Source organism: Pipra filicauda, unplaced genomic scaffold, assembly GCF_003945595.2.
Source record: "Pipra filicauda isolate LSUMZ 115617 unplaced genomic scaffold, ASM394559v2 scaffold62_size3274119_pilon, whole genome shotgun sequence".
NCBI classification, from domain to species: domain Eukaryota; kingdom Metazoa; phylum Chordata; class Aves; order Passeriformes; family Pipridae; genus Pipra; species Pipra filicauda.
Window position 1 is genome coordinate 1,953,755 of NW_024104787.1, and position 13,848 is coordinate 1,967,602.

General features: G+C 35.6%; 1 protein-coding gene across 6 annotated transcripts in view; it reads left to right on the forward strand.

Annotated features, from left to right (window-relative positions):
• BBS9 (Bardet-Biedl syndrome 9) overlaps nt 1-13,848 on the forward strand; it is a 299,630-nt gene that overhangs the window by 268,355 nt on the left and 17,427 nt on the right. The gene's annotated exons all lie outside the window — the stretch shown is intronic.

Here is a 13,848-nt window from a genome sequence, read left to right on the forward strand (position 1 = left end):
TTAGTAACTTGTTAATCTTTAATGACTGTAAAGGATGATCCTATCTACTGTTTACATTTTTAAAGAAAGTGGTCTAAGGAGTGTCTTCCCGCTATCAGATCACATGTAAATAACAGTGATGGTTCAGAATTTGGCAGAGTGAATATATGTGTGTACATGATTACCTAATTGTATATGATCATGTAGGTATATTGACATCATGGTAATAATCTTCTTTTTAAGTTTTAATCTTAAGTATATTATCCTTTAGGTTTTCATAAGTAACCTAAGGAATTCGAAACAGAGCTGACTTTAGAAAATTTTCTGTTTTCTTATAGATAATGTCTTTTTGCAGTGTAGAAATTGTACAAGTACAGAACAGTTCTGCTAGGAAAATGAGCTTAGTGTTCTCAGTTTAGTCCAAGTTGGACAACACATTATTTGGCACGATTAAGTGGCCTAGCTTTAAGAGAAGTATGAGACTGAATAAGCATAGAGGTTTTATTATTTGAGTGAACTGAAGTGTATGCTTAGAACGATGAGAAGCCCTTGTGCTGCATCCCACCTGCTTTCAATTGCACTGCTTTTATAAGCATTGGATTTGCAGTTAAAAAGTCTCCTAGAGAAATGCTGTTCTTTCTCATTGTGAATAGATGAAAGGATGCATACTTCTGCCTTTCACGTACTGGATTTGTGTAGACAAGAAAAGTTGTGTTTTATAGAAACATTGATAAAAATATTAGTGCCTACATTAAACAGATGACATTTTCCAGAAAACAAATGTGAGATATTTTATATTTAGTAGACAAATAATTTTATGTTGTGTATTGCTCTTGTGCCTTGCCTATTGAACAAAACCTACTTTTAAGGGAAAATGCCCTTTTCTTAGTCCAAACCTAATGACTGCTTAGTAAAATGTTACTTTCTGGTGAGGTACCAGTCTTAAATTTTACATTCAGTTCCTCTGAATTCTAATGTTAAGAGGGGTGAAATTCAAGCATTAAGGAAGAATTCATTCCAGTCCATGAAAATTGTTACTTGCGTTGAGAGAATATGACAGAATAGACTGCCAGTAGTGAGCTTCCCTTTCTGGAGGTCATCAGAAAGAGTCTCGGTTGCCAGTTGGAAAGTATTGGCTCAAAGATAGGATTTAGTCAAAGCCTGACAGAAGTCCTCAGTCTGGTGTGTCTGATGCTTTGCTCAGAGGTGGTGAGCATACTGAGCTGAATTTTCAGACTATGATTGCAAGAAAAGGATGGCCTTGCAGTTGACTCATGGGTTGAAGAGGAGCTATTGGATTTCATTTCAAGAGAAAAATGAAAGAGACTTTGTTCTGTATGCAGTTCTGTCTTGGACCTAAAGTTACAATGCACAGGGCATTTTAGATGGCTTGAGCCTAAGCTGAGGTTAAATAAATAAACTGTGAAGTTAAGTGCAGTTATCAACTGCTCAATCCAACAAAAAATAAGGCAGCCTTTTTCATATAGTCTTGGCCTTCTTGGAGGTGCCAGAGGAGGAACTTCAGTATTAAGGGTGTTGAAAATAGCTAGTAAAGCAGAAGCCAATGCTAATAAACAGTTTTGAAAGTACTATGAGTGGTTTAAGCATAGTCTGGATTATTGTTATTACTGTGTTAAATCACAGCAATCAAATAGCCAAGCATCGCTTTGAATGATTAAGTGGAATGACTGTCAATGAAAACCCTTCAGGCTGTATTGCAGACACGGGGATGGGTGTGGTCATGGTCAGTTCTCCCAAACATTACTTTGGATGCTGTTGCAGATACAGAGCAGGGTGTTACATGATATTTTCAGGATCTGGCAGATTTTAGTTTGGTTTGGATATTTTTTATGTATCTTGGCAGGCATGCACGTCCCTGCAGCCATACAGCAATCTGCATTAATGGCTGAAGTAACACCTACTGGTGAGGCAAAGTCAATCAGCAACAGGCTGCTGTTGACTCATGATCCCATTGAGCTTTAAGGGTCACTTTTGTTCCCACCCTGAAGCCCAATGCCAGTTCCTGTCATGATTTGATTAAGAAACTAGATGATGTGCTTTGTGGACAAATGAGCAAGGGCCTTTAAGGAAGATCTGGTAGAGCCTTGTATTATTTCCATCAGTTAAGTAAGTTAATTAAAATTATTTATTCATGTTTTTGGTAGTATACATCCAAGGTTTTAGATAGATTGCACTAATTGTAGAACTGTAGAAGTTGGAAAAGACTTTTAAGATCCTCAAGTCCAACCATAGAGTTCAGTGTGTCATTGAGTCCAGTACAGAGCTCAGTGTGTCAAAATGGCACAGAAAGATATCACAAAGAAAGTGATTTATTTCGAACTGTATTCATACTTTATCATATTCCTCATATATTTCTGTCTTTCCCGGAAGAACCTGGAAAAACAGATGAAGCTTGAAATGTGGCAATGCCAGATCTAGGCATTGTCATATGAAGGTGGCATCATATGCCATATAAAGGGATTTTTAAATCATATTTAAGAGAAAGAATAAAGGAAGAGAGCATTTTGATCCTGGAATTTGGAAGGTAAAGAAGTATTAGAAGCATTTCTCTGGTGTCATTCAAAACAGTCTTGGCTTGAAAGGGAAGCAGTGTTGCAGCATCTCTGCAGATAAGTATCTCAGTATGATCCAGTTTAGTTTTACAAATGTGAAGTCATTTAACTTGTCATCCCATGCATGATAGCGATAGGAGAATAGCTCTTTCTTCTTTAAATCTGTAACTTGTTAAAATGACTAGCCATCCTTTTCCAAGCTACTGCACAGGAATTCAGACTGGCAAAAGGTACAGAATACTTTGGGCAAATACTATTTCTGATGGCACAATTTGAATCCTCCCGTGTGGGTGCAAAAGGTCTGGCTGTGTCAAATGTAAGCTATTCCACCATACCCCATGGAACTGTCTGTCTTGAGCTGCTTGGTAATCCTTACAGCAACCCATTAAATTGAGATGCTAATACATGGACCTATTTCAACAGTGCTTCAGTTTTATTGCCTTATGAAAGGCATGAGAGAAGGGTAGGTGCTACTTTAAACAGTGTATTTGAAACTTTGTTACATGTCATTTATATGTTTTACTGCTTTCTTGTTCATCATCTCTAAATTAAACTTCTCATCTTCATGTACCATTGAAGGAATGACTTTCACACTTTCAGAATCATGCATTTCTGCTGGCCCATTTCCTTCAGGTGATCATATCTTTGCACCTTTAACTGAAAATACTGTAAGAGTTGTGTTTATTTTCATGTTTAGTGTGATTTCATGGGCTGCAAACCATGACTTCATGGATGAGACATTGGAAAACACTCTTCCCTTCCAAGTAAGGGTTAAAACAAAACTCATCTATACCTTATCTCGCACCTCCTTTCAAAACATCTTACATGTTAAGTATATTGGCTTTCTTCCAAAACAATACCTGATTACAGCAACAAGATGTATAAACTGCAAATGCATTGGGAGAAAAGCGATACCATCCAGCTTGTTGCAAGATCCTAGCAGAAGCAGATAATGGGCAGGCACAGTGGGACCATGCCTACATTTTGATAAATCTTCATCTGCTGTATTTATATTTCACTTTTGCTGTAACAGAATGTCTCTCAGTAACATTTCTCTCGCTATAATTTTGCCGAAACTATCACCTTGAGACGTTCCAATGGGGCTTTTGGAGCTCTATGTGAACTTTGATGTAAAGCTCTCCTGCAGTGAGAGATCAGAAATGCCATGTGTATAAGCAGAGACTCCTCTGAGAACACTTTCTTAGGAAACAGATGCTTTTCTGTCTTCAAAGTTTTAAACAAAATTGTATTAAGTTAAATGTAATATAGGATTTAGGTATTTCCTTGAGTGATGTCACCAGATTCTTTTTAGACTTATAACCTTCTACAAAAAAACCATATCAACACTACTTGCAAGTTACATGCACAGTAAAATGTAAAATATATATATAAAAAAATAAATTTGCTTCTAAATGAACATTGTTATCAAGGAAATCTGAATTTCATACTTCAAGAAAGATCATTTATTTGTATTAACTCATAATATTTAATTGATAATATTATATTACTCATCAGAATAAAAAGAGAAAATTTATTGGCAACCTAAAAAACCATATAGTATGAAAATTAGGCTCTACTGCAAGCATTTACATGTTTGAGAATTCCTATAGGACTCCTTAAGTTCCACTGAATTACTTATCCATAAACCACAGTAAGTGTTTACAGTACCTGACCTTAAATCAAGGATTTTATTTTTTTTTAACTATCTGTGGTATACTCTTTAAATATGCTGGGATTTGGCATGTTGTTTTAAAATGTTCCAAGCCACTGATGTTGTTTAAACTTCCTCCAAAGCTGGAGAGAGCTGCAGTGATTGATAAATTGAAACATTGCACAACAAAAGACCTCCTTCTCCCTATATTTCAGTGTATTTTCTGGAAATCATTTGCCGTATTGGGTCTTTTGGAGATTGTTTTCTGATTTAACATGTTTGTCTTTGCTTTCTTAGCTTTGTGCAGGCACTTACCTTATTAGTAAATGAGGAAATAGTCAAAATTAAATAACTACCAGAATGAAATCATTTGCTCTTCCTAATATTGTTAGTGTCAAATTCTGTGAGAAGCCTGTGATCAAGGAGTTTGTCGTGTGGCACTGTAAATTCATGTTGTTTAGCTGACATGAATTTATTTTGAGCAGTGTCCTTGAAGAAAACAGTAATTTCAACAGTAACCTGTGTTTGTTGTGGGAATCCCTTAGCAGTGACATTTCCTGAAAATTTGTAATACTGAATAGGCTGTCTATAAAAGTTGAGCATGTTTTCCCTAAAGTAACAAAAAAATTATGAAAGCTATATTGGTTTCCTGCAGTCTGACTGTACTTAGTTTTTATTGCTTCCTGAGCCTATGAGAAAATCCATAAGACATTTAAAACTGTTACTTTCATCATTCCAGCCTTAGATGCAGATGTGTTGGCTTTTACTCTCTTTCTGGAGGTGCTAAAAGGCTCAGTCCCACAAAGTGCTGCCCTTCTTCTGGTTCTGCTGATCTTGGTGTGAGCTTGGAGGGCCTAGAGATTTCTAGTTGTTGTTCACCTTTGGACCATAAGGATCCTTAATTGGATCATCGAATCTCAGTAGCTTTACAATTTTTGTTGTTAGTACTGAAATTGCCATTATACTTCCTATGGCCAAGATATGCCTGGAAATATTCAGGGGTGTAGCAGGGGACAAGCATCTGTACGGGACAAGACTGTTAGCAGTGGAAAAGTAGTGGAAATAAGGAAAATTACATTACAGGTCCTTAGTATGTTAAGGTATTAAGACAGTTTAGAATACATATCAGATAAAAAATACAAACTGCTTTTACACAGTAGTTGGACCATGATCCTTGTGGATCCCTTCCAACTCAGGTTATTCTATGATTATATGATACACTACCCCCCTGAAAAGTCAACCTTTGCATTTCCAAAGACAAAATTTCGGGGAAAGCAGGAAATGGGACCAAAAAACCTCAAGACAACAACAAGAAAAACCAGATACAGATTTTTGTGAGCAATAGAAAGGAGTTAAGTGACCATTTAGAAAACACTTCATCTGCTACTTTAGTACAGACTCTTTTTATATTGTTCTTTTGCTTTTAAGCCAATGTTGAGACTTATCAAAAGATTGCACTAGGGAGAAACTTCTTAAAGCATTTTCCTCATATACTGTAGCTTAAAAAGAATGTGTGAAATTCAAGATTGGAAAGTATTATACAAAAGTATTTTTTTCCTTTGTTTTTTTTTAAATACATTTTCCCCCAAAACTTGCTTCTCTACCAAAGTCTTTTTTCCCACAAGACTCTAAAGGAAAAATGACATCAAATGGTAAAATCCTGTTGTATGTTATTTCCAGAAGATCCATGGAAATCTTGAATATGATTTTATCATTTGCACTGTAATGTTCCATTTTAACTAGGAACAACATACTGAAGAGTATTCAGTTGCTGAATACTTGACAGTAAGCAAAAGCTGATGTTTCTGTGAATATTACAAAACGCTTAGGAATTTGTAACACCTCAGATTTGTTGTACGATAATAGAAGTTAGAAATGGAAAACTCTTATTATATCAGCTTGACATCTCCCTGACACCACCAGATTGTTGTCTTCACTGTGGTACTAATTTGCAAATGTCATAAGCCATGTGGCTTCCACCACTCCCCTTGGGAGAATACATGGCATTAAAGCAGCCTTGAATATTCCTTTCCTTGACTTCATCTTCTTGATCCTCTTTCATATCTCTTCATTGTACTGAAAAATTCCTGATGTTGCTTGCCTTTAGCTATTTTGTTTCTCTCCCTCTCCTCTTTTCTGTTTTCCACAAAGTCACACAATTATTTATGCTGTTCTTTTTGGAATTTCTTCTATTTTATTACATCTTTCTGGTAGCGAGGAGCCATGGGCTTATCTGTACTGTAGGCTATAATGAACACTTTGGAAATCTCTACTGGAGAAGCTGATGTTTGTGTATGAAGGTACTGAATTGTTATGTGGCCGTACGAGATAAACTCGCACAAGAAGCACAGCACAGGCCCTAAATACAAGTCTATATCAGATTCTTTATCCATAAAAAGCTGGGTTTTTTTCCCCCTATAAACTTATTATGCTTTTTATTCTATGTTTTACTGAAGATGGTGTTGGATAAAGCTGCCTATATTTTGCATGGATGTATTGTAGATAAATTTGTTGAAAGCTTCATTCTAACAATTATATCATGCATATTAAAGGAATAACTGCATTATTTTGACTTAAGTTACAGGTACACAGTATCAAGAGTAGAGGTGTGTGAATAACTAGTTGTTTGGGGTTTTTTTTTTAGGTTCTGAGTTGAAGCAAAAAAGTTGGAAAATTTGTTATTTTGGGACAATCTTCAATGATTTCTTCAGTTTTTTTTATTTTTCTCCTCAAATGAAGTATTTCACTTAGACTTCATATCTGCTATCTTATTTTTTTAAAAAAACCCCAACATTATATTCAAGGAAGTTTATTTGCAATACTTCAGTGGGAAATGAAAATTCAAAGGATTTAGAGAATATCAAAAATGCTGTAATTATTTACTTTTTTTTTTTTTAGTCAAATTGATCTACCACATTGGGAAGAAATTTGACCTCTGAATTTGACTGCTTTATTTGACCTTTATTTACATATTTCTAATGAAAATAATCTCATCTGAAAAGTTTGCTTGGTATTAGCTAAAATTATGTTACGTAGATGAGGAATGCTTGAACTTATACTAACAGGGAGGTTGTAGGTCTTCAGATGTCAATTATGAGCCACAGCCAACCTCTAGGAGTAAAAGTTGACTGTAATATATATATTGTATCCGAGAAGGATCTTAGATCTTCCTGCAGGCAAACAGTGGGTGGTTGTTTCCCCAGAGTGGGATTCACTGCCATTCATATGAAAATGGTGGAAAATCTTGCCCTAAAGCTAACCTACCCCTGGAGTTTTGCCTATCTGGCATGGTGATTGAAGATAAAGGATTTGTTAATAGTCAGCTGGCTGGTCATCTGTCTGGGATGTCAACAAAACAGCACAACGAATCAAGCAGGCAAAAGACTGACTACTATGGCATTACTTCTCCCCAGGAAAAAGAGAAGAGTTACCTCCACACAAAAAAAGACCCTGTCTTTAATACATTATAATCTGTCTAATCTCAATATGCATGGTCCAATATTTTTTTTTCTGACAGCAAATTATTAAAGACCCAACATTTCTGAAAGGCTTAATAGGATTATGGGTTGCAGTGAATGGGATGATATAGGCATGACGAAGAATAAATTGAAGCACTGGCATTTGTGTGGCCATAATTAATTAAGCTTTAGATTTGTATTGTGCATATTTGCCTTAGAAGCCACTGAATTAATTTACCACCCTAACAAAGGCTGATAGCTAATTAGAAAGAAGGGAGGTTTGGTCACTGAAAAGCAAACTAATTTTTAGGGATTTACTTCCTGGAAAGAAATATTTGTTCCAGCTCAAATGTGTAATTTGTGACTTCTTGTTGTCATCTCTAAATGAAAACAACCATTTCTCAAAAACTTTGCAAGCTTTCCTAGAAAAATGTCTAGGATTTGATAGGTGATTGTGATAAGCCAGATATTTGGAGAAAATAAGCATTTTTTCCTCCAAAATTTTGGCTTCATTGAAATTACACTTCCTACAGTAATGATCAATGACATCATTTTAGGTAGGTAACTGCTTTTTAAACAGCCAGTCATCCTCCAACCATATTCCATTTTCTCTGTAATAATTTTTTGATTTCTTTTTTTTGGTTCCTAAACGGAACTTAAATCACTGTTATTAGAGTGCTGCTTACAGAGCTCTACATTGCTTCAAACTAACTAGCATCCCATTCTTCTTTTTCTCCTTAATATCTCTATATGTAAGCTAGATTTGATATCTCGGCAGCTCCTTGTTTCTTAGGCAATGTGTTTATTCCAGCTGTTTGTGTACAGGGAGTATGTGTGCGTGTGCAAATTGTATTTATAGTATGTGTGTGTGTGACTGGGGTCAGTAGAAGAAGCAGCTGTGTGCTTTGGGAAATTTTGGTCATCTCACTGGACATTTTTCCTGATGTTCAAATTTGATAGAAACATTTCATATGTCTTGTGCGTTTTCCAAATAGGAATCAGGAGAAAGACCTAAAGAAAGTATAGATTGCTATTGAGGGCTAATGCCTAGAGGCATGAATGCACAAGAACTTGTTTAAAAAGTTGTTTAAAAGGTAATTAAAAAACCTCTGTGTAGACACTTGGTAAATGTTGCCTTTGTCATTGTTATCTCCTTATTAACTCCATTGTGTTACAAGGCTTCTACACTCACTAGTAAGTCAGAATGACAAAAGGAAGATTTTAGCGAGGTTTTTGTAAGTTTTGTGGGAATAGACCCTCCTCTTTCCCCAAGGTTAGAGCTGCCCCTTCTACCCTGTTATTTTGTGGCAGTTAGAAATTTAGCAGTTGATAGCTTCATATAGGTTGGGTTTGTCATGTTAGTCGCAGTTAGCAGGGGGCATGTTTAGAGTGATGGAAATGGTTGTTTCACATTATCCATCCTGTGATGTATATGGTCCCTTAGGACAAAGCAAAGTTTACTGAATGAAGTCCTTTCTCTCAGTCACATTACTTCCTAAATGAAAAACAAATTTATTTGTTTTACACAATTCTTTAGTGAATGAGTCAGTCCATGCTTCCTGCTCATTCAGCTACCATCACTCCACTTTCAGATACAAAAATCTGAGCATTTTAAAATTATGTTTGCAGGGATCAGTGACTCATTGGTGACTTGGGGAGGCAATGGAGAGGCTCACTCTCAGTTTATTAGCCTATAAAAAGTGATACAGAATACCAGTCAAGTCCTGTTTCTCTCTTTTAGGCAGTGTAGGAAAGTTTGTAGCTTGTCCATTGTGGTGATCAATCTTCTGCACTGCACTGAAGTTAATGATTTTACACTAATCCATTCTGCACTCCAACTAAACTGGGTTAGTTTGTTTGGAATAAGCAATACACTGTTACTTTCTTAGACTTCTGAAAACCCCTTTGGATTGTGTTCATGGAATGAAGATTAAATACTAAGAAAAAGGAAACTGTATACATTTCCTCAAGCAATTTATAATGATAAAGAAAATTATTAGCAGTGAGTAAATGGGCATTCTTAAAAAGAGAATTATGATTTTCAGAAATATGTCTTGAAGGTGCTGGGAAAGATCTGTCATCTTTTGTTAACAAAAAATCAAAAAGCTGTTAACTTTGGTCATTTGGAACATTTAGTTCTGGATCCAAAATTCTATGAAAAACAGTTACTATTAAGCAGTAGTTTGTTCTAAAGCTGTTTTATGGCAGGCCTAGACATAGCAATACTAACCATTAGGCCATGAGATGGGGTGGGTTTTTTTCCTCTTTTAGGTGGGAATAGCTGAAAAACAGGGTGCCTCCCTTCTCTAACTTAATCTGAACTCAAAATAACTTTTGTCTTGTTATAACAACCCTTTTTCTGAGTCACTGTATGAAAAAGAGACTGGAAGTATTGGATATTGCAGATCAAACACTTCAAAGCCAACTTTGACTTAGTTTTATGCATGCTTTAGAGTAGACTAATGTACAATAGTATCCAGGAAACTCAGCCAGTAATTCATATGAGTCCAAAATGTTCTCCTTAGGATGAATCATAGCAGCATAAATGATAGGATTGGAGAAGATCCTTTAGGTCATCCAATTCAAAACCTGTGTATCTTCCTTTTCACTAATCCCCACTAGATTTCGTCTACCCTATTTCTGCAATCTTCTCATATCCTTGACTCAGCCACTTCCCTGGGTAGTTTCTTCCATTGCCTAATTGTTTAACCTGAGCATTTTTAAACCTTACACCATCATGCTTAGTGTGAACAATTTATGACTACAGAAAATGATCCTTTCTCCTCCCTTCTGCCACCGTGATCAAATACCATCTCTCCCTTTAAATGTGTCATTGTTTGTGTTTTTTTTTCCCCCTCTAACTACATGAATAATAATTCCAGGAAAGTTGGGGTTTTTCAGCTGTCTTTGGTGCTTCTGTCATGGTAACTGATTTTCTTTGAACTTTTGGTTTTCAAGGCTCAAAAGTACATTCTGATCTACAAATGAACTTTCTGTGACTCAATGATATGTGTGTATTAATCATGCTTTTCAAGAGGCAAATTAACATGACTGAGGTATTCTGTGTCTTTGTTTATAGGATCTGATTTCCGAGGGTGCTGATGTCCTCTGATTAACAAATACACAAAATTTGAGGGATTTAAGTGACCGTTTTGATGTCAGATATACTTAATACCATGCTACTAATCAGGTTATTAATTTAAGCATGTATTTGGACTCTGTTTTGAAAAATGACCTCCAAACTTTCTTGGAGTTGCATGGAGTTGCCTACTGCAAAGTTAAAATTTATCATGATTATTTCCAAAAGCAGCTTCCCAGTTTGTAGCTGTGCTGATAAATAGAGATATAAACCTTTTAATATATATTTTTTTAAGTGTGTGTGCTCAGACCAGTGTTATTCTGATAGTATTTTTGGATGAACTATAAAATGAAACATTGAGAACTTTATAACGGGGAATATGAAGATGAAAGGAAACTCTTTTTTTCCCTGATGAAATGATGTAAAGGAGACTTAATCTGCAGAATTTGTTATTTATACCCTGTATTTTTTAGGATCTGCCTAAGCTTGTCAGAGTATGCTGATGAGAAACCTCTCTGATGTTAATTATCTCATCTGCTATAATGTAGCATGTGCCAGTTTGATCAATGTGACATTTATGTTTTTCTCCTAGATGACTAATAAATATTTCATGTTGAAAAAACACAGGGTAGAGGTGGGAAGGCTGGTTATTGCAAGCCATGTTTTTATGATTCTGTGCTGCCTCCCATTTTGGAGTTGCACAATAAAAATAGCTGCATTCTGTGCCTCACCTGTCAGCTCACCTCTCCCACAGTTTACACATGTAGTTCTTTGATCCATGCCGAAGTATTCCAGGTTCCCTGTAGCCATATATAATGCTGTTGGGCAAACTTTTGTAAACCTGAGGTAAATCCCACTATATAACTTCACTTCTACCAGTCCATAATTACAGTTAATGCATTAAGTTTAGTGGATCCACCGTGTTTCATGAGCTTGAAAGTAACCATTCACATGGTTCATTTTGATATGGCAGTTTGTAGAAATAGACACAAGGGTCATTTGTAAGAAATTGATGTCAGGGAAGTATCTGATTTTGAAAGCAGGATCTTGGGCACTAATTTTTTGGCTCAAATAAATTTTTTTTTTACATTATAAATTTATAATTACATTTTAATTTTTAATATGCCATGTTTTCAGCCCATTAAAGGAAAAAAATGCATTAGGATATTAAAAGCTTTTCATGAAGCTTTTTTCCCCGTGATATTTTTTTAAACCTCCCTTTCTTATTTTCTGTTCTGTTATGCTTCTTAGAGGTCTTCTAGCCAGCCAGTTCTCAAAGGCAGGGAGGCTGAGAGCACTGTGCAGTGGCAGTATCATGTCTTAAGTCTGCAATGCTAATGCACAGATTAGTAGACTCTTGATCTCTGGTAAATCGGCAGTCATTCTCTTCAGGTACAAAGAGCTGACCATAATCATAACTTCTTTTTTCTGTTTCTCATCTGGACTATGTGCGAGTCGAGCTTTTACAAGAGTGTGCAGCAGCCAGTTTCATAATTCTTTTACTCTTTTCCTTGATTAGGGTGGGAAAGTAAGATATTCTCTGGTAGTTTTTTAATGCAGAGCTGTAAACAGCTGCAGATGTGATCTCAACAAAGCTATGTAATCAGGAACAGTATTAACTGTGAGTTTAGCAGTGCTTTCTACACTGCATTGAGCTACATGGGGTATTTTACTGCAAATACATGTCTTAAACAACTTTTTCCACTGTGCTACTTCTGGAGGGCTTTTCTCATGAACTATCTGTGTTTAATTTTGTTATTTCCACAATGTATTTCAAGTGGCATCTCCTTTTATCTTCTTTCAGATCTGTTAATTTCTTAGTCCTAGAGCACTATTTCTTTCTTCTCAGCTTTTGAAGCTCATCTTGGTTTCTTATAATCCACAAATTTCATTATCATGCTACCTACCTCCTTCCCCATGATCATTAATGAAACAAGATGGGACCTGCTGTTGGTCCCTTTGGTATCCCAGCGTGTGCTATGTGATAAGAGTTTTGAACAAAAGAACTGCCATTTGAGGGCTGACCTTTGGAAAGCCAAGTCAGCTCTTAACGTGGTATTTTTAATTGTCCTTAAAAAAAAAAAAGTAGAAACTTCAGTAAGGGGAACATCTTAGCCCCTTGGGGCCTTGGGCTTCCAGCTGTTGCTGAAATTTTACTGCTTTAGTCTTTTGTATCTCAAGGCTTGAGATAACATTTGTTCAGTTTAGTACCATCACCCATGAAAACCACTGTAAATACTAAAATTCCCAAGCACCAAAAACATTGGAAGTGTAAAAACTGGAAAACAAATCTAGATGGTTTTGATCATGTGGAATAGAACAGATGTAAATGAAAGCATAATTTTTTATAATTATGCAGGTTGTTTGTGCTAAATTCTGTGTGAACATTATTGTGAAAGCAGTTAGGCTGACAGGTGACTGATGGCTTGGGTTAGAACACCTGGATGCTCAAATTTTATTCTACTGACCTGCTGGATCATTTTGCTAGGTGTGTGGGGATTTCAACCTTCTTCAGAGATGGCTCATAAGGAAAAAAAAAGATACCAAAACAAACCTCATAAAATCTGTGTGTAATTTTTATTATTGTCCATATATCATTTGGAGATGATTCCACTTTATTTTAGATTGCTTTATATTAATTAGAAAAGGATTTAAGTTGAATTGTTTTCAACCTAAACTAGGTGTGGATATGTAAGAATCTGATGGGCGAAATAATCACTTTTAAGTCATGTAAATATGTGTGTATACAAATTTGTGTGATTATCCACTGTTCTTTTTCTCCCTAGATATTCCAAGCCATTTTTATGAGTTTCTATACCCTTTTCAAATTCTGTCAGGTTAATTATTGCAAATATTATTATCCTATTCAAGACTGATTAATCTCTTGAACTAACATTTAAAAATAGGAAACTCATTCTCTTGGCTTAAGGTAAAAGTTATCTTCAATACAAGAGTTTGGCTTTTTTCCCCTTTCCCAAGCTAATACTCATGTATATATATACATACATATATATATATATATGTACATATACATATATATACACAAAGTATATCCTTACTAATGAGTTTATGGAGTCAATTTTCTATTGTTTTGCAATTTGTATTATG